Raw genomic sequence first — 21,213 nt, forward strand, 5'->3', positions numbered from 1 at the left:
AGGCACCCCTGCCAGAGAGAACAGCCAGAACCTGCACCTTTTGAGACATCCTTGCAGAATAAATGTCAAAAACACACAAAAATTCCCAGCTCACTTACCAGCCAGCCTGCAACAAACCAAATTGATCCTATCTAACAGCTCACGTTAAAAACAAGGGGTTTAGTTTGTACACATTTGCAAATATAACCACTATATCGCCAAAAGTATTGGGACACTTGCCTTTACATGCACAAGAACTTTAATGGCATCCCAGTCTTAGTCCGTAGGGTTCAATATTGAGTTGCCCACCCTTTGCAGCTATAACAGCTTCAACTCTTCTGGGAAGGCTGTCCACAAAGTTTAGGAATGTTTGACCATTCTTCCAGAAGTGCATTTGTGAGGTCAGGCACTGATGTTGGAGGAGAAGGCCTGGCTCGCAGGTGTTCTGTCGGGTTGAGGTCAGGACTCTGTAAGGCCAATCAAGTTCCTCCACCCCAAACTCGCTCATCCATGTCTTTATGGACCTTGCTCTGTGCACTGGTCCAAATTATTTGGTGGAGGGGGGATTATCGGTGGTGTTTGCTCGGATCTCAATGTTGGAGGTGTCGGGGGACAGATGCATCATCCACATATAAGTAATTCTCTAAATGTGCTCAAGTAGTGAGGTGTGTATAGTGTAGGAATTCTTCTTTGCTCCCTGCAACCTTGCTGCCCCCTCAGGACAATGGATATCCTTGTATCCTTATAAACTGCAAAATACCAATAACAAGAGAGGGGCGCACCGACCTTGTGCATGTCCACAATACATTTTATTTAAAGATAAAATAACAGCTGTTCTACTCACAAACACATGTTATAAGTACGCACGTCACCACAAAAGGACATGAATAACATGAGTTTGCGAGTAGAACGACTTCTTTTATTTTGAAATAAAATTACTGTGGTCGTGCGCTAGGTCGGTGCGCCCCTCTCTTGTTCTTGTTATTTTACAGCTGCAGCATCCACCTAGGTAAGTATGATTCCTAACCACTTCAGCTCAGGAAGATTTATCCCCCCCAGCTTAATGACCAGGCCATTTTTTGCGATACGCACTGTCTGATTTTAACTGACAATTGCACGGCCCTGCGACACTGTACCCAAATGAGATGTATGTCCTTTTTTTCCCCCCACAAATGGAGCTTTCTTTTGGTGGTATTTTATCACCTCTACGGTTTTAATTTTTTGAGCTATAAACAAAAAAAAAAAAAACAGAATATTTTTCACTTTTTGCTATATAACATACCCAATAAAAAAATGTAAAAAATCTAATTTCTTCAATTTAGGCCAATATGTATTCTGCTTCATATTTTTGGTAAAAAAAAAAATCCCAATAAGCGTTTATTGATTGGTTTGCAAATGTTATAGTGTCTACAAACAATGGGATATATTTTTGGAAATGATTATTTATTTATTTATTTTTTACTAGTAATGGCGGCGATCAGCAACTGCGATATAGCGGTGGACAAATCGGACACCTAACTGACACTTTTTGGTGACCAGTGACACTAATACAGTGATCAGTGCTAAAAATATGCACTGTCACTGTACTGACACTGACAGGGAAAGGGTTAACATCAGGGGCAACCAAAGGGTTAAATGTGTTCCTAGAGCGTGCTTGCTAACTGTGGGAGAGGTGCTTTAACTGTGGGAAGACAGAGATCCGTGTTCCTGCTTAGCAGAAGCACAGGATCGCAGCCTTCCCTTGTTTACATAGGCAGATCGCTGTTCTGCCTGTGTCCCAAACAATCAGCGTATCCGGCTGATTGGCTCCCGTTGTGTCCAACAGACCCGGAAGTGCAGATTCACATACAGGTACGTGATTCTGCCCAGAGCGGCCGCCCTGCCGCAGTAAATGTATGTGGAGCAGTCGGCATCTGGTTTAAAAAAAAAAGAAAACACACTTCTCTTTTAAAATGTTACTAAACCCACACCAGTAAAATCAGTCAGTATATGCAGTAAAGCATACTTGTTATACTCACTGTGGAACCTAAGGGGTTAATTCTCTGCATTGTGTAAAAAGGCTGTTTGATCCTATCTTCTCTGATCCTCCCCTTCTTCCACAGTCCCCAATCCATCTCCTGATAGTACAGAGCCTTTGGAGGCACTCCGCACATGCTCAGTTTGGTTTGTATTGCTAGAGAGATTTTTTTTTTCTTTGGAGGGGGCATGTGATCAGCGCAGGGCCAATCAGCACTGTCCAGACAGAGGATCAGGGTTTCTCCATCCTCATAGGACAGTCAGAGTAGAATGAAAACTTCTCTTACAAGCTTTAACCAGACACTGATAGAAGTGATAAGACTGCTATATACTGCTGATGAGAAAAGGTTTATATTTACTAAAATAATTGCATTTCCATGTTCTGTGTACTGTGGGAGACCAGATATAGTGAATGCAGGGTCCTGGGTTTAGTTTACAGTGATAATTGACCTGGACCAAGCATGGAGCCAGTAAAAAGTTGAGTATGAGGATGCTTGTTGCAGGACGGTGGCTCACTTAGTAATGAACTCCGGGTCAAGATGACCTATCTAAAGCTGGCACCTTCAAGAACGGCACCCCCTGTTCTGTCCCACCTATATGTACTTTTGTCTGTTGTATTGATCTGTATCAGGTTACTATTGTTCTGATGTGTCCATAAACAAAAGAAAAATGCGGGGAAACCCGCGTCCAATTCGCATAAATGTGAACCCAGCCTAAATGATTAAAAAATTGAAACAAACAAAAAAATCTGCAGTAAAATAATAGCTTTGAGGAGAATGGGAAGGAGTAAATTAGGGCTGATTAGGGCAAATTAAGGATTAATAGGGGTAAATAGAAACACAAATGTATTCAATTTTTAATGAATTTGATTTAATTGACCTCATATGCCGATTGGAGCTCATCTCCGATCCCCATCTCGATCTGAAGATGAACAGAGGAAATCCAAAAGTAACAATGTTACTTTTTGTAATTTTTCTCTGAACAGCAATAATAAACATTGTGTCAGGTAGTCTGTTTATTGAAAGCAAGGAGCTTCCACAGCTGTTCTATTTATACCGCTTTTATTTTTTGACACTCAGGAAATGCAGGCAAGTGTAAGGGGCGAGTGACAGAAGGGCAACTGGGCAAGGCATACTACAAATTTCTTGTGTACTTTGATATTTTAAAAAAATGGTGGGGGGCATGTGTAGCACTCCCAGTGTCTAGAACTTGTTAAATAAATTGTATTGAAGCTGTCATATTATTGCCCAATTTCAACTTCATATTCAATCCAATTCAATCCGAACTCATAGGTGGAAGAATACTTTGTTTTTGGTGATTACTTGCGTTGCGATCATATTTGAGATTTCCAGTGGATAGAAAGTGGTTGAATGCGTCCAGGGCTGGTGCAAGGATTTTTGACACCATAGATGAAACCTCATTTTGCTGCCCCCCCTTAGCTCCGCCCCTGAATCCACCTCCATTCCTCTGCCCATGTATATCCCACCTTTTTAATGAAGTGCCCATCAAATTCAGCCTCACAAGCGCCCATCGGATTCAGCCTCACCAGCACCCATCAAATGCAGCCTCACCAGCTCCCATCAAATGCAGCCTCTCCAGCTCCCATCAAATGCAGCCTCTCCAGCTCCCATCAAATGCAGCCTCTCCAGCGGCTATATAGTCGACACTATGTGCGACCAGAGCAGCGGCTTCTTGCTGATGCTGAGACTTAGTTGCTTGCTGCAGATAGAAGAGAGTAGGAACACCAGTGGCCGGGTGCCCTAGGCAGCAGTGCTCCCTTAGGCGGCTGCCTAGTTTGCCTAGTGGTAGCACCGGCCCTGAATACGATTGAAAATTGCCAGGTGTAAGGCCAGCTTTTTACATTATCGCTATCAATGGGTCATTTGACTCAAACCTGCACTGTGAAAAGGAGCAGTAAAGCACAGGCCCAGACTGGCCATAGGGCACACTGGCCGCCGGGCCGCATGTCCTTACAAGAGTGGCCTGTTGATGACCAGGCTGTACAGCGGGAGGTAAGCGCCGACTACAGTCCAGACAGGGCTAACACAGACTGTGGTCACCGCTCACCTCCTGCTGTGTGGACATGTCTGTGTCTCCTCTCCCGGCTCTCCTGCCCCGCCAACGATGTCATCCTATCAGCAGAGTAGGGGGCGGGAGGAGCTGGAGATCTGCACAGAGAGCGGGAGTCTTTTCATATTAACAAGCTGGTAATCACCTGATTGTTCATTTCATCCAGATCTGCAGCTCCTCCCTGGAGAGGAGACACTGGCTGAATCCTGAGAAACGGGTAGGAATCCTGCCACTGCCCTGCCAAAGGTAGGACTGTGCAGGGGAGGCAGAGAGTAAAAGGGGGAACTGTGATTAGAGAGAAAAGGGGAGAGGGCATGACTGCAAGAGGCACGGGGCACTGTGATGGGGAGCAGTGATTGCTAGGGGCACTGTAATGTAAAGGGGCACTGTGATATAAAGGGGACTGCACTGTAATCATTACAGTGCAGTCCTCTTTATATCACAGTGCCCCTTTACATTACAGTGTGGAGGACTGACTCCATGAATATCCTGTCACCAGCTGGCCCCGTGAATGCCTACCTCCCCGGTCCCTGGAAAAATTGGCTGCTCAGTCTAAAATGCCCAGGCCTATTTTTTTGTCCCAGTCTGGGCCTGGTAGAGCACAACCATTGTGTAATTCTGCAAAGAGAGCAGATATGGTTGCCTTCACGTACAAATAGTATAACCTATTTAGACACAACATTTTTTATAATAGCTTACTGATGTAGTATTTGTTTCTATTTTTTTTTTAATGTTTTTTTTTTAAGTTAGGTTCTTACTTCCCTTTCAGAATGTGAGGCCGCACACCACTTCCTCAAACTGCACAACTGGCCTTCCGGAAGTTTTCATGGGAACGCCAACGAGGGTTGTCACAACAAGTGGTCAAAATTATGTGAAACCAGTTACCCGGATGTTCCGCTTTAACTCAAACTTTTCAGTACAAGGGCCACACTGTACATTTTACTAATACTCTTCTGCTGAAAAAAAAAATCTGTTTTATAAACTAACAAAATAAAAAAAAAAATGAAATGAATGTGTTCTGCATTGATTTTGTTTTTAGTCAGTGATATGATTTTAAACTGCAGAGAAAAAACTTCAGTAAGCCCTGGTTCACATTGGAGCGATTTGACATGTCAAATCGCATGCCAAATCGGCATGAATTGCCAGCAATGGCACAGTCTGAATCAGTGCGGCGCTGCACTGATTCCCAAAAGTAGGTTCTGTACTACTTTTGGCAACTTCGGGTGCGATTTCCATTGACATCTGTGCAGCAGCCCGCACAGATGTCTCTGAAATCGCCCTTGAAGTCGGGACTGACATGCGGGAATGAAATTGTGCAAGTTCAGCTGAACTCGCACAATTTAATTCCCGCTGTCAGCAGGGCAGGACTAAGGGTGGTGGGGGGCCCCTGGGCTTGAGTCGCTTTCGGGCCCTACCTTCTATACATTACCGTATTTATCAGCGTATAACACGCGCCGGCGTATAACACGCACCCCAAGTTTAGGAGGGAATTTTAAGGAAAAAAACTTTTAGGAGGGAAGTTTAAGGAAAAAACTTACATTTAAATGCCCATCAATGCAGCCTTGCACAGCGTCCATCTGCAGCCTTGTCCATCCATCTGTAGCCTTGCCCCAGTGTCATTGCAGTCTTAAAGTTTAAAAATGGGGCCGCCGAGATACAGAGTCCTGTGTATCTCTGCAGCTCTCGGGTCCTCTCGCAGTCCTGAGCGGAGCCGAGAGTAGCCGAGTGTTTGGGTACAGCATCACACAACTGCACAATTGTCAATTAAATTGACGCAGTGCTGTATCGCAAAAAGATTGAAGTGCAATATTTCTATAATTACATTGTTATATAAAATACAATAGTTCAACTCACCATAAGCAGAATCAGTCAGAGCCTGAGCGTGTCACTTGCCAACGTCACCTGTCTTCAGATGCGGATTATCAATTGCCACGTCACTTGTCAGCAGATGCAGGGTGTCACTTGTCAGCGGATGCAGGGTGTCACTTGCCAGGGGATGCAGGATGTCACTTGTCAGCGGATGCAGGGTGTCACTTGCCAGGGGATGCAGGGTGTCACTTGCCACGTCACTTGTCAGTGGATGCAGGGTGTCACTTGCCAGGGGATGCAGGGTGTCACTTGCCACGTCACTTGTCAGCGGATGCAGGGTGTCACTTGTCAGCGGATGCAGGGTGTCACTTGCCAGGGGATCCAGGGTGTCACTTGCCAGGGGATCCAGGGTGTCACTTGCCAGGGGATGCAGGGTGTCACTTGCCAGGGGATGCAGGGTGTCACTTGCCAGGGGATGCAGGGTGTCACTTGCCAGGGGTTGCAGGGTGTCACTTGTCATGTCACTTGTCAGTGGATGCAGGGTGTCACTTGTCAGCGGATGCAGGGTGTCACTTGTCAGCGGATCCAGGGTGTCACTTGCCAGGGGATCCAGGGTGTCACTTGCCAGGGGATGCAGGGTGTCACTTGCCAGGGGATGCAGGGTGTCACTTGCCAGGGGATGCAGGGTGTCACTTGCCAAGGGATGCAGGGTGTCACTTGCCAGGGGATGCAGGGTGTCACTTGCCAGGGGATGCAGGGTGTCACTTGCCAGGGGATGCAGGGTGTCACTTGCCACGTCACTTGTCAGCGGATGCAGGATGTCACTTGTCAGCGGATGCAGGGTGTCACTTGCCAGGGGATGCAGGGTGTCACTTGCCACGTCACTTGTCAGCGGATGCAGGGTGTCACTTGTCAGCGGATGCAGGGTGTCACTTGCCAGGGGATCCAGGGTGTCACTTGCCAGGGGATCCAGGGTGTCACTTGCCAGGGGATGCAGGGTGTCACTTGCCAGGGGATGCAGGGTGTCACTTGCCAGGGGATGCAGGGTGTCACTTGCCAGCGGATGCAGGGTGTCACTTGCCAGGGGTTGCAGGGTGTCACTTGTCATGTCACTTGTCAGCGGATGCAGGGTGTCACTTGCCAGGGGATCCAGGGTGTCACTTGCCAGGGGATCCAGGGTGTCACTTGCCAGGGGATGCAGGGTGTCACTTGCCAGGGGATGCAGGGTGTCACTTGCCAGGGGATGCAGGGTGTCACTTGCCAGGGGATGCAGGGTGTCACTTGCCAGGGGATGCAGGGTGTCACTTGCCACGTCACTTGTCAGCGGATGCAGGATGTCACTTGTCAGCGGATGCAGGGTGTCACTTGCCAGGGGATGCAGGGTGTCACTTGCCAGGGGATGCAGGGTGTCACTTGCCACGTCACTTGTCAGCGGATGCAGGATGTCACTTGTCAGCGGATGCAGGGTGTCACTTGTCAGCGGATGCAGGGTGTCACTTGCCAGGGGATGCAGGGTGTCACTTGCCACGTCACTTGTCAGCGGATGCAGGGTGTCACTTGTCAGCGGATGCAGGGTGTCACTTGCCAGGGGATCCAGGGTGTCACTTGCCAGGGGATGCAGGGTGTCACTTGCCAGGGGATGCAGGGTGTCACTTGCCAGGGGATGCAGGGTGTCACTTGCCAGCGGATGCAGGGTGTCACTTGCCATGTCACTTGTCAGCGGATGCAGGGTGTCACTTGTCATGTCACTTGTCAGCGGATGCAGGGTGTCACTTGTCAGCGGATGCAGGGTGTCACTTGCCATGTCACTTGTCAGCGGATGCAGGGTGTCACTTGTCAGCGGATGCAGGGTGTCACTTGCCACGTCACTTGTCAGCGGATGCAGGGTGTCACTTGTCATGTCACTTGTCAGCGGATGCAGGGTGTCACTTGTCAGCGGATGCAGGGTGTCACTTGCCATGTCACTTGTCAGCGGATGCAGGGTGTCACTTGTCAGCGGATGCAGGGTGTCACTTGTCAGCAGATGCAGGGTGTCACTTGTCAGCGGATGCAGGGTGTCACTTGTCAGCGGATGCAGGGTGTCACTTGTCAGCGGATGCAGGGTGTCACTTGTCAGCAGATGCAGGGTGTCACTTGTCAGAGGATGCAGGGTGTCACTTGTCAGCAGATGCAGGGTGTCACTTGTCAGCGGATGCAGGGTGTCACTTGTCAGCGGATGCAGGGTGTCACTTGCCAGCGATGCAGGGTGTCACTTGTCATGTCGCCTGCCACCGGGTCGAAGGGGGCCCCGTCAGGTAGGATGTACGGGGGCCCCATGATTTCTAACATTCGGGGGGGCGGCAAACTCCCACCTGCTAGCCAGCCCGTTTTGTCGGCACAGCTGCTTATTTCACGGGGACCGATCAGGCTTGTGTACTCTCACTTCCTGGTAGCGGTGGAACGCACGATAGGGCGGACGTGATGTAATCAGCCGGAAATGATGCAAGACATGGGAGGCCCTATCTTGCGTTCCACCGCTACCAGGAAGTGAGAGCACACAAGCCCGATCGGTCCCCGTTAAATAATAAGCAGCGGTGCCGGCAAAACAGCTGGCTAGCGGGCGGGAGTTTGCCGTGGATCCGGCCCTGCCCGCGGGGCCCCCTATTAGGCGGGGCCCATGGGCTTCAGCCCACTCAAGCCCAATAATAAGTCCGGCCCTGGCTATCAGTGTGAACCAGGGCTAAAACAAAGCAAAGAAATTGCAGATAAAAGTCCCCATAAGAGATCATCTTACAGGGGGTTGCATAAAATCATGCAGCGGGCTAGGATTGGCCCACGGGCCATAGTTTGGAGATCCCTGCTCTGGACAAACAGGTCTTTGTTTTAAGGTCTTTTTGAAAACAATAATAAGCTGATGGGGTTTCTTGTCTTTCCCTTCACCCTCAACATTGTCTCCTGGACAGGAAGTGAAGAGAAATCTTCCCAATGGGGCCACAGAGAGCAATAAAAACTGAAAAAAGGTTTGAAGAATAAGTTCACCTTTCTAAAAAAAAAAATAAACGCACATCTTTTTTGCACGTAAAAAAGTGCATTTTTTTAAGTACCTGTAAAGCATTGCACCCACAATCAGCAGACTATCTGTGTAGCTGTCTCCCTGTACCTTGTATGGGCAGGCAGTTAGTAAATGAGAGGAAGCATCAATGAACTACCTAGAGCGCTCATCAGTGCTGTAGCAGTTCATTAAGAACTACAAGCCATCAGCTGCAAACGCTGTCGGTACTTGTAGGTCGTTCATTCACAATGGATAGATGTCGAAGCCGTGTGTGCAGAGACCCGCAAGGCTGTGTTCTTTTTAAATTGTGACATTGGGAGAAGATCCCTGGTTTGCTGTCACAATTAGAAAGGGATTGGGGAGAGGCTGCAGAAGCAGGAACATGTTACCTGTTCCACCCTAAAAATGGCTGGAACAGGTAACATGTTCCCAAAGGTGGACTTGTCCTTTGAACTCCTTTATCACCCTAAAAATTAGTTGGAGTTGGAGATATCCAAGTTTCTTAAACACAGTTCCTCCCTGACAGGGAAGTAGACCTTGATGTCCTTGGTTTGAATCCTGGTCAGGACATTCAGCATGGAATTTGCATGTACTCGCTGTGTTTACATGAGTTTCCTCTAAGTACTCTGGTTTCCTCCCACACTCCAAAGACATGACGGTAGATTACCTGGTTCCTGCCTGAATTGGCCCTAATCAGGGCCGTTTTTAAGGCAGGGCAAAAGGGGCAGCTGCCCTGGGCCCTGTCATTGTTGTGGGGCCCAAAGCAGCTGCCTCTTACTTGCCAACTATCTCAGTTTAAATTCCCTTGTCCCTTGAAGTTTTAGTCCTGTGCTGTGTGAAGTGCTGGTACTAATGCTGCTCAGCTCTGCCCTATTGTGTACAGATGACTCGCCTGCAGACCCTGTGTTTACAGGTAAATAACCAGCATTCATATGTAAATAGCGGCGGCATTACTAAGTAAATAGCTGCGGCCTGCGGCATTGATATGTAAATGAAGGCTGCATTCATAAGTATATCATGCTCCCCTGCAGTGAGGAGATGATGTGCTGTAACCTTTAGCAACTAATCAGTGAGCCGTAATGTGTGCTGTAACCTTTAGCAACCAGTCAGTAAGCAGTAATGATATGCTGTAACTACTGCCAACCAAACGCAATTGCTGCCTGATCTGATACAGTAAACTGATTTTAAGTCTAGCTGCTCTTTATTGTATGTCTCAGAGCAGGTGGAGAGTGAAATTGCACGGAAGGGGGGGGCCAAGAAAATTTTTGCCCAGGGTCCAATCAATATTAAAGATGGCCCTGGCCCTAATATGTATGCATGTGAGATAGGGACCTTAGATTGTAAGCTCCTTGAGGTCAGGGACTGATGCGAAAATACAGTATGTAAAGTGATGCGTAAATGGTCAACGATATAAATTCCAATAACAATCTCACAGGGCTGCCATCAAATTCTTTCTGTATAGTATAGTTTGATTCCCCCCCCCTCCCCTGGGTTTGGGATGGACAGTTGTGCTCTAACGAGACAACCACAGCAGTTTCCTAATTAGGCCTAACTAGGTTGTAAGTTACAATCTAGTTAGGCCTAATTGGGAAACTGCTGTGGTTATCTCGTTAGAGCACAATTGTCCATCTCAAACCCTGGGCCTCAGAATGGAAAGTCTCTCTCAATTACTTTTTCCTCCACTCAGACTGTAATCCCAGCTTTACACTGCAAAAGACATCCTCTCAGCCAAACTGGCTTTCCCCAGAGTTTTTTTTTTTTTTAAATGTATTGGAGAAACCTGGGAGAACCGTAACTACTTTCCACCTGTGCCCCCGTGCTTCTCTCACAACATTATTATAGATTTCAGCAAAACAAGTCATGCAAGCTTGCCAAATCTTCCCTGGTGGCCACAGTGGAGTCATTTCTGTTGAGCTAAAGCATGCTAGTGCTAGATATGCTGATTGTGATCAAAATTATCGACATTTAACCACTTCCCTTCTTAAGAAATTTTTCAATTTTTCCCACACGTCAAAAATCTACATTTTGGGCTAGAAAATGACTTGGTGTTACTAAACCCACAACAGTAAAATCAGTCTATATGCAGCATAGCATGCTTGTTATACTCACTGTGGAAATTAAGGGGTTCCACAGTGAGGTTAGGCACTGATGTGGACGAAAAAGCCTGGCTTGCAGTCTCGGCTCTTAGTTGAGGTCAGGACTCTGTGTAGGCCAGTCAAGTTCCTCCACCCCAAACTCACTCATCGATGTCTCAATGATTATGGTGGGGGTTGTTTTTCAGGGGTTGGGCATGGCACCTTAGTTTCAGTAAAAGGAACTTTCAAGGCGTCAGCATACCAAGATATTTTGGACAATTTCATGCTCCCAACTTTGTGGGAACAGTTTGGGGATGGCCCCTTTTGTGCTCCAACATGACTGCGCACCAGTGCACAAAGCAAGGTCCATAAAGACATGGATGAGCAAGTTTGGGGTGGAGAAACTTGACTGGCCTGCACAGAGTCCTGATCTCAGACCGTTAGAACACCTTTGGGATGAAGTAGAGCGGAGACTGCGAGCCAGGCCTTCTCGTCCACATTAGTGCCTAATCTCACAAATGCGCTTTTGGAGGAATGGTCAAACATTCCCATAGACACACTCCTAAACCTTGTGGACAGAGTTGAAGCTGTAATAGCTGCAAAGGGTGGGCCAACTCGATATTGAATCCTACGAACTACATCAGGGGTCGCTGCCACCCCCTATTCATGCGTCTGTCCCCTTTCAGGATGCCAGGCGCATGAATTACAGTGGCAGGCTTCAAAATAGGTGTGTTAAAATAGCAAATGAATATTCACTATTCTAACACTGAACCACCTCTTTGCCAATCAGGAGGCGCGGGTGTGAGACGCTTTCCCGATTGGCCAAAAGGAAAAGCGTTCTGATTGGCCGCCGAGGAGGAGGAGGGAGGAGAAGGAAGCCGCCGGGAAAGGGAAGGAGATGCCCGCTTGTGATGCCCGCGGAGGGGAGCCAGGGAAGTCGCCTGTGGTTGAGGTAAGTGCACCGACCGACTCGACCCACCAGCCGCCACTGGATGCCATTAAAGTTTATGTGTGTGTAAAGGCAGGTGTCCCAATACTTTTGGTAATATAGTGTATAATGAGCAAATATGGTTGCCACCATGTACTTATATAAGTTCAAAATAAAATGGGTTTTTAAAACACACATTGAATACAATACGAGGGGTGTCTCAAAAGTTTTAGGGCCTGACATAGAAAGTGCCTGATGTAATCTTTTTCTACATACTCTCCTCCAAAGTCCACACATGTAGCCCAATGGTGATCCAATGATCGGATTCCTTTGAAGATTGGTCATCCAAGACCAAACAAACACCAGACAGTTCTTTTTCAATTTTGGGAATGGGTGATAGTCTGATGGTGTGAGATCTGGTGAGTATGGTCGATGTATAACCAGAGAAATGCCACAAGAATGGATGGCAGCCATCGGCACAGGAGATTGTGGAGGTGTATTGTCCTGATGAAACAGAGCATACCATGCCTTTTCACCTTGATGGCATCACACAAATGATGTATCAAGGTTTCATAGTAGTCCCTAGTGATAGTCTGTCCTTTTCTAAAGGTAATCAATGAGCAGCACACCCTCGGAATCCCAGATTGTCACCATCACTTTGCCCGCTGGTGGAACACTGCGGCCCATTTTCGGGTAGCGAAGGAGGTGTGCATCTGCTGTTTCGATTGAGATTTGTTCTCAGGTTGAAAGTGGTGGACCCAGGATTCACCCACAGTCACAAACCTGGAACAAAATGTTTCACTGGGTCTCTCCTAAACAGCTGCAGGTTGTCCCTGGATGTCATGCGTCATGTGCATTTTTTATCAGACGTCAGCAATTGTGGGACCTACTGGGCAGAAACCCTGTGCATATTGGGTCAAGATGCGCTGAACAGTGTTTTTTGTATATGCCTGTTATCTTAGCAATTGTCTGGATGTCAACTCAGGGATCTGCCATTAGCTCATCATGGACACGGTAATTGTTTTCTGTTGTGGTCACATGTGCAGGTCTGCCAGGGTGGGGGTCATCTTCAAGGCTGTCTCACTTGAAATCTGCTGCCCACTTCTTAACAGTGCTGTAGGATGGGGCATCCTCCCCCAACACTGCAAGTATAATCCTCAGCTCACAGATGCCTGGTGGAGTCAGGCCCTTCCAAGACAAATATTTGATGACCACACATGTCTTCACTTTCGTCATTTTCAACTCGACCACAGGGATTGCCAACTGTTTTCAAAGAGTGCATGAAAACCGTATAACACAACATGCGCCATTTTCAGCACTGAACTTCTGGAAGAGTGGCTTAGTGCGGTGATAAAGTACCGTATCTGTGTGGTCACTCCTTCCACATCAGGTCATGAGCTTTTGGGACGCCCATCATATTAACTTCAAGCTTATTACTGCAACAAAAAAACAGAAGACATGACAGATCCCCTTTAAAAGTATTGCACACATCCAAATTCTCAAGTCTTTTTTTCCTTTTTTTATATGATCAGTCTTAGTAGTGGAACAACAATAATTGAGGTTTGATTGCTGTAACTCATTAACTGGCAGAACAGATGTTATTTTGTGTTTCCTTTTTGCCACATTTGCATTTCTGAATAATCAGAGCTAAATATATGATATCATTTAGCATTGCATATATTTTACTATTTAACAGTATGTAAATGGACATCTGCAGGGAGGGAAAGGTGGGGAACGAGGAATTGTGGCCTTAAAAAAACGTGCAGATGTCAAACAAGGCAGGCCACAGTCCACTCATTGTGGGTAATGCTCAAGGCCATTCAATACCATTATAATTTTGTATCTCTTCTCATAGTAGCCGATCCAAATTCTGCTTTTTACTCCTTTGACTGTGGTAAACTGAAATATACTACTAATTATTATAGCAAATAAATAAGTGCCTCCAGTTTGGGGCAGCGTGTAGAGGGGGCTTAGTGCTCTTTGCTGTGTAAACAGAGAGAGACGCTTCCTTAGTACTAAATGAACTGGTGGGGCTTTTTTTGAATGCAGTGCAGCTGGAGAGAACCCAAGAAGGTTTGTGTGTGTCCTCCCCTTTAGGGGAGGATGCATAGATCAGAGTTAATGGCTCCAACCCTGGAATGGGAAAATCGAAAGGAAGCTACAGAACTTGTATTTATAATCATGAATGCTGCCATGCCCCCTCCTTCCACCTCACTGGACAGTTTCAACAGAAACACTTTTGTATTGGACTGTTTGCCAACTCTATGGAATGTTTGGAGCAGTCATTCTCAACAAGGGTTCCATGAAACCCTAGGGTTCCTTCAGAGGTTGTTAGCGGCTTCCTTGAGCTGTAGCTGATTAACCTTCCATTTAATGGTGCCTGCCTAGTTCCGGGTCCAACCGTTCAATGCCACTTGGCAGAGTGAGTTTCATGACACCAAATATCTTTTTTGCTGTCTATAAGAGTGGCATTTTGACCACCACTGTAAGTGAGGCATTCTGAGCACTGGCCACCAATGTAAGGAGCATTTTTACCACAGACCGCCAATGAATTGATTTTAGCAGGGGTTCCCCAAGACCTTATTTCAAGGGTTCCTCTGGGGCAAAAAACATGAGGCTGGTTTAGAGGCTGCCTCAAACCATGTTTTTAAACTGTGTGATATTCCCATTGCTGTGGACTAATTTTATACTTCAAGTAAAGACATTATCAGCAAAACTTGGCCTCTGTGTAACGAGATTTGGCAAGTGAGAAGTCTTAGGCACGTGGAGCAAAAGGTGCTCGGTACAGGGCTGTAACCAGCAAGGTAAAAGCGAGTAAGAATTAATGTGCAGGACTAAAGGTGTAGTAATGCAAAGGCAATGCCAAGGAAAGTGTGCCCATATGACATAATTGCAAATCTGATCGGTCTAGGAGCTGGTGGCGGCTAATTGGAATGAAGCTCACCCTCTTGGTGGTAGTTTAGAAACTCCTCAAGTAGTGTCACACACCAGGCGGCCTGCGCCCCCAAGTCACATGGGCCTCAGATCCTCAGAGCCGTACCTTGACCCATGTAATATGCAGAGCCCCGCAAGACAGTGTGCTCCAGGTGTCCAGAGGCATTTTCAAGAATAAAGGTCAGGAGGATGCAAGGAATGAGGTCCCAGACCCACTGTTCTTGTAAGTGTGGCAAACATGGAGGTCTGTGTTGGGCACCTAGGCCAGGAACTGGCTAAACAACCCAGCCCCTGGGTGACTAGTGTTTCTGTAGGCCAATAACTGGAGGTTGGGCCATTCTTTGCAGCTACAGGGAGCCTACAAGTGTGTGAGAACCTCATAGGTCCGAACTCATCTGTGCTATTCCACCAGAAAGCTTTCACTGCACAAAGCCACTCCTAAGCAGCCAAGGCATTCCCCTTCCCGCAACTGCACTTATACACTAATGCCGCGTACACACGAGCGGACTTTACGGCAGACTTTGAACGGCGGACTTTGTGACAGACTCACCCGGGACAGAGGCTATTGGAGGGAACTGAACGCAAGCCTCTTGCCCACCGATTATGGGCCCTAGCATTTGGGGGAATGGTGCTCTCTGTGAGCTGTATGCCTAGGGACCCTGGGGTTGGTGTTACTTTTGGATTCAGCTCCATGTCCCCCCAAAAACACACAGACTCTGGGAACCCTTTTATATGCCATATTAGAATGATAAGACTGAATTATACTGTTGGGACACATCCTGTGAGGAGATGCTGGTGTCATCAACTCCAACTACCTGTGTTTATGTTAATTGAGTGAGCTGATCACATTAGCCACCAGCACTGGCTAGGAGACGAACTGTTGATGACTAGGCTGAGGAGGGGGGAGATTGTTGTTTGTATTGTTAATTGTAATTAGCTCCTGCTATTGTGTTTATACTAATGTGTGAAGCTCGGTGCCCACAAGTCTGTCATCTGGTCTGGGTAAATGTTTTAGTAAATTAGCTCATGTTAATTATGTTAATTAGGTTACAGTTGTATTGTTAGAGGAGGTTCCAACGGTTTATAAAGTCTTGTAATTTTGATTCTAAATGAAACAGTTCATGTTAGCAACAAGCAAGTGTCGCCTTGTTTTGTGCTCAGAGAGGTTGGGATATCTGTATGCAGACTGGGAGGAAGTGGTATATGACGGAAGCACTCAAGCAGAGTGTGGGACGTTCCGTGACATTGGTGGCAAGCAGCGGGAAAGCTTCCTACAGTCTGGGACATCCAAACCTCCAACTGGATCCAAGATCAGCATAGCAGACTTCAGTCACCCCAGCGGAGATATGGACCTGGCATCAGAATTCCCGGGGCTGCTGCGGATCATCCTTTCAACATACACCAGGATTGTGTCCAAGGATGAATACCTGGAGCTCAGGCAGCAGATTCGGGTGGAGCTCTGGATTGGAGCCCTCCAGCTCGCTGGTATAAAACAGGGCAAGTGCTTTCCAACCCAAGAGCAACGGGCCAGTGACCAATGGGCATTGCGGATGGCATTCCTGGGAGAGCAGCCCCAGGAGCAATGGGTGACTGAGTTGGACAGGCTGGTCCAGCAGGAGATAGAGCTGGACAATCGTTATCGGGCTCTGCAATGGCACGCAGAGGAGGGATATTTAGGGGAGACAACAGAATGCTCTCCGGAGGGATATGACTTTGGCGGCCCTGGATTGCTGTGGGAGAGCCTTACAGATCATTTTATGTTTGGCGATGAAGGGGAACCTGACCTTGAGGACCTGAGAGAATATAGAGAGTCTATGCTTGGTCTTGCAGGGGTCTCAGAGCTCAAACCTGATCTGGACCATTTGCTAAGGAAGGAACAGCATCTGGAAAGGGCATACAGGAAACTGCTAGAACAAGTTCAGCAGCATGCCAGAGAATCGGCAGTGGAAAATCCGGAGATTGCCATCCCCAAACCTGAAGTGCTGACAACAGGGCAGAGCTCTGCTAACCTCTGCCCAGAAATGATAGCATCTTCTGGGTTCCATGGACAGGAGATAGTGAACCTCTATCCCCAGACATCAGTTGCAGAGACATGGGATTTGATAGACTTTTCTGCTGAGGAAGAACAACCTGATGAGCCTCCAGCAGAAGAGCTGCTATCAGGGCCAAAGTTCACTGTGTTCTGCCCAGCACCAACAGTGGCTTTGGCCTTCTTGAGAGAAGAGGTAGTTGGCCTTTCTCCCACAACACTGACAGGGACATGTGATTTTCTGCCAGCAGCATCTATGTAGTTAAAACAAACTTCTCCAGCTGAAGATCTGGTAACTGAACAGAGGGTCCAAGACCTCTGTCCCACACTTTTACCAATTCCAGAGACTGGGGATTTAATAGACGTTTCTGTAGAGGAGGAACCACCTAACAAACCCCCAGCAGAAGTGCTGGCAACCGGACAGAGGGTCCGAGACCTCTGCCCCACACCTGTGGCAGTTTCGGAGGCTCAGGGTGAGAAGGTGGCAATCACTTCCCAGCAGCAGATACAGGGGGAGAAGGGAGAGGAGGTGTGTGTTGTCCCTCCCCAACAGTTGGCCAGGATGGAGGAAGCGGAATTTCCTCCCCAGCAAAGATCCGTGCACCTGGGAGACAGTACCATCGACATGTCGTCCCAGCAGCCAGATGAGGGAATGGAAAAGGAAGCAGCCGGCTCCCTTTTCCAATGGCAACTACACAGTTTGGGAGTGGAGGAAGCCAGCCTCCTGCCCCAACGGTTAGCTGGAGCGGAGGATGCGGAGTTCCCAGCAGAAGTGCTGGCAACAGAGCAGAGTGCTACCAACCTCTTCCCAGCACCGGCAACAACTGTGGAGTTCCAGGAAGCCGGGGCAGTTGGCCCCTCTCTCCGACGAAAAGCTGATGTAGTGGAGCTGCTACTCCCAGCTGAATCGCTGGCAACAGGGCAGAGCACCGCTGGCCTCTGCCTAGCACCTAGTGTCTCTCTACAGCTTCAGGAAGCTGGGGTGATCGGCCCCTCTGCCCAGCAGCAGACCGAGCCCAGGAATGTTAAAAACAATCCAGCTGAAGCCCTGGCAGCCAGACAGAGAGTAAATGACCTCTGCCCCACACCTACTGAGCTCAACTATTCCGTGCAGCCAAGAAAGGAGATCAACTATGTGAGTTCACTCTGCCTGACTAACGCATGTCCAGACCAGGTGGAGGTCTGGGACCTTGTTAGTCAACCTTTGATGGGGGAGAAATGTGACAGACTCACCCGGGACAGAGGCTATTGGAGGGGACTGAACGCATGCCTCTTGCCCACCGATTATGGGCCCTAGCATTTGGGGGAATGGTGCTCTCTGTGAGCTGTATGCCTGGGGACCCTGGAGTTGGTGTTACTTTGGATTCAGCTCCATGTCCCCCCAAAAACACACAGACTCTGGGAACCCTTTATATGCCATATTAGAATAAGACTGAATTATACTGTTGGGACACATCCTGTGAGGAGATGCTGGTGTCATCAACTCCAACTACCTGTGTTTATGGTAATTGAGTGAGCTGATCACATTAGCCACCAGCACTGGCTAGGAGACGAAATGTTGATGAATAGGCTGAGGAGGGGGGAGATTGTTGTTTGTATTGTTAATTGTAATTAGCTCCTGCTATTGTGTTTATACTAATGTGTGAAGCTCGGTGCCCGCAAGTCTGTCATCTGGTCTGGGTAAATGTTTTAGTAAATTAGCTCATGTTAATTATGTTAATTAGGTTACAGTTGTATTGTTAGAGAGGTTCCAACGGCATATAAAGTCTTGTAATTTTGATTCTAAATAAAACAGTTCATGTTAGCAACAAGCAAGTGTCGCCTTGTTTTGTGCTCAGAGAGGTTGGGATATCTGTATACAGACTGGGAGGAAGTGGTATATGACAGAAGCACTCAAGCGGAGTGTGGGACGTTCCGTGACAGACTTTTCTACGGACTTTACGACGGACTTTCTGAATGAACGGACTTGCCTACACACAATCCACCAAAGTCCGTCGAATTCGTACATGATGACGTACACCGGACTAAAACAAGGAAGTTCATAGCCAGTAGCCAATAGCTGCCCTAACGTGGCTTTTTGTCCGTCGAACTAGCATACAGACGAGCGGACTTTTCGACCGGACTCGATTTCGACGGATTGATTTAAAACATGTTTCAAATCTAAGTCCGTCCAACTTTTGAGAAAACAAAGTCCGCTGGAGCCCACACATGATCGAATTGTCTGACGAAATCCAGTCCGCCGGGCAAAGTCTGCCGTAAAGTCCGCTCGTGTGTACGCGGCATTATACAAGGACCGCATATATGTGTAGCTGAGGGGCAGAGACTGCTTTGGCTGCTTATGATTGGCTTTGTGCAATGACAGCTTCCTGGTGGGGTGAGGTTGGTTTGAACTAGGATACAAACATGCCTAAGCTTAGTTCTAATACAGAGCATAGGTTTTATTGTCAGGCCAGAACACTGTCACCTGTGGAAGAGAACCTCAGAAAGCCTGTGTAAGTAATGACACCCTCCAATATAGGACTTGCACATGATTTGGCTTCCAGCTTTTCGAAGACAACAGGGAAATGCAACAAAAATAGGTATCAGGCTCGTGATCTGTGGTGGATTGTTTTGTCAACAGTGTCTGGCCCACTGTTAGTGGGCCATCCAGAGGCAATTGTCACCTCCCACACATTTATTTTAAGACGGCTTTCACACTGATTCCCCCATTCAGTTCTATAGTGTGCATTGACAGGCAGAATCGTTTGCTGAACACAACATGCCATACTGCTTTTGCAGCAGTGCAAAGCACTATATCATGGCTACAATAGTGTATATGGGGTCACCCAGCGGCCATTGCCAGGTTTTGACAGGCAGCTGAGGCATGTAGAAAATGCACCTCAACGTGCGTTTCCGTTGGTGTTTTTCACACGTTTCCATGAGTCGCACATAGTGTAGACCATTCACTTGAAAAACGCTCCAAAGAAGATCCCAAACTATTTTCAGGTGTTGAGATTCGCACGTTTTGCGACAAATTTTGGTGCATTTGTAGCACCTTTGTTGCGCATCTGTTAACTGCATTTGGGGTAGCTATTAACTATTAATGGCACTGCAAGCATGACGACCGTTTGTGTGAATGCAGCCTGACAGTCTCTGGAAGGCTAAAGGAGAGAACTCTGAATAAAGCCTGGTACACACAATGAGATTATTGGACAAATGATTGTCTGTTTTTTTTTTTGTTGCATGCCAGTCTCATATAAAAAAAAAAAAAGGTACTAAGGTACGAAAATTAGAAAATTCAGAAGTGATGTCATGTGCTTGAGTGTATATTTGTATTGTATTTTCAGACGAAAACTGTACTGATTAAACAAAAATCGTACGATCTGGTATTGTACGGGAAAAATTTGCGTGTTTGTCCTGTCATATTATTACGGAAGAAAGCTGTGTGAAGATCAGTTTGTCGTACGATCGCTTTGGAAGCGGTATTTTTCGTACGATTTTCTGATCGTGTGTATGGGCCTTAAAGGAAAAGTATAGCCATAGCTCGTTTGGCTGTACTTCTCCTATGGATCACAGAAGTGCAGTTTGTTTTGCACTCCTGTGACCCGTTTTCAGCAGAGAGCGGGCCAAAGTCCGCTCTCTGCTGACGTCACCAATGTCAGTCCAGGTACCGCGTCATCCCGACCACGGAGTCTGGATCCGCCAGGTGCCTAGACTGACACCCCGCTCAGCCTCTCAGCGAGCCGCTCCACAGCCCAGCGATCCAATGAGGAGGTGAGTAGAGCAGAGAGCTGTGACTGACAGTCTAGAGCTCTCTGCTCAAGGAGCTGTGAACACCGAGCAATCGGCGATATTCGATCGCTCGGTTCTCAGTGCAGAGGCGCCGGGGGACAGATGCATACACCTGGGTAAGTATGAATGTGCAAAAAAAAAAAAAAAAAATTCCTTTACTTCTCTTAGGCCTCATGCACACGAGACGCTGCTAAACGCCCATTCATAGGCAGTTGGACTCTTTTTTCAACTGCCCCTGAACCCATTAAATGTTATCCTATGTGTCCATGTACACAGTCTCATTTTTTGGCGTTTTTAGGCAGTTGCATTTAACCTAATTTTTCCAGAAGCAAAATAATGGGTTCAGAGACTTCAGACGCAAATGTTTTCCACGTTTCAGACGCCAAACGCGGCTAAATGCCGGTACCGCGTTTAGCCGCATTTGTGTTTATAAGTGTTTTTAAAGGAACATTTTATGACCCAATTTTGGGGCCCCATATCTCGGGGCCACTTGTTGATAGGAACCCCACAGTAGAACTAACACTATAACATATGCAAAATTGAGGTTCCTAGCACCAAGTGGCCCCGAGAT

General features: G+C 47.4%; 1 protein-coding gene across 3 annotated transcripts in view; it reads left to right on the forward strand.

Moving 5' to 3' along the window:
* GNG2 (G protein subunit gamma 2) overlaps window positions 1-21,213 on the forward strand; it is a 140,108-nt gene that overhangs the window by 39,538 nt on the left and 79,357 nt on the right. Inside the window, exon 1 of one of the 3 annotated variants that reach the window (XM_073609907.1) lies at window positions 11,795-11,932. The exons of the other annotated variants lie outside the window; for them this stretch is intronic. The gene's annotated coding sequence lies outside the window, so the exon portion shown is untranslated. Of the gene's footprint in view, window positions 1-11,794; window positions 11,933-21,213 lie in introns of those variants that run through there. 3 annotated transcript variants of the gene reach the window in all.

Source organism: Aquarana catesbeiana, linkage group LG13, assembly GCF_042186555.1.
Source record: "Aquarana catesbeiana isolate 2022-GZ linkage group LG13, ASM4218655v1, whole genome shotgun sequence".
Classification (NCBI taxonomy): Eukaryota; Metazoa; Chordata; class Amphibia; order Anura; family Ranidae; genus Aquarana; species Aquarana catesbeiana.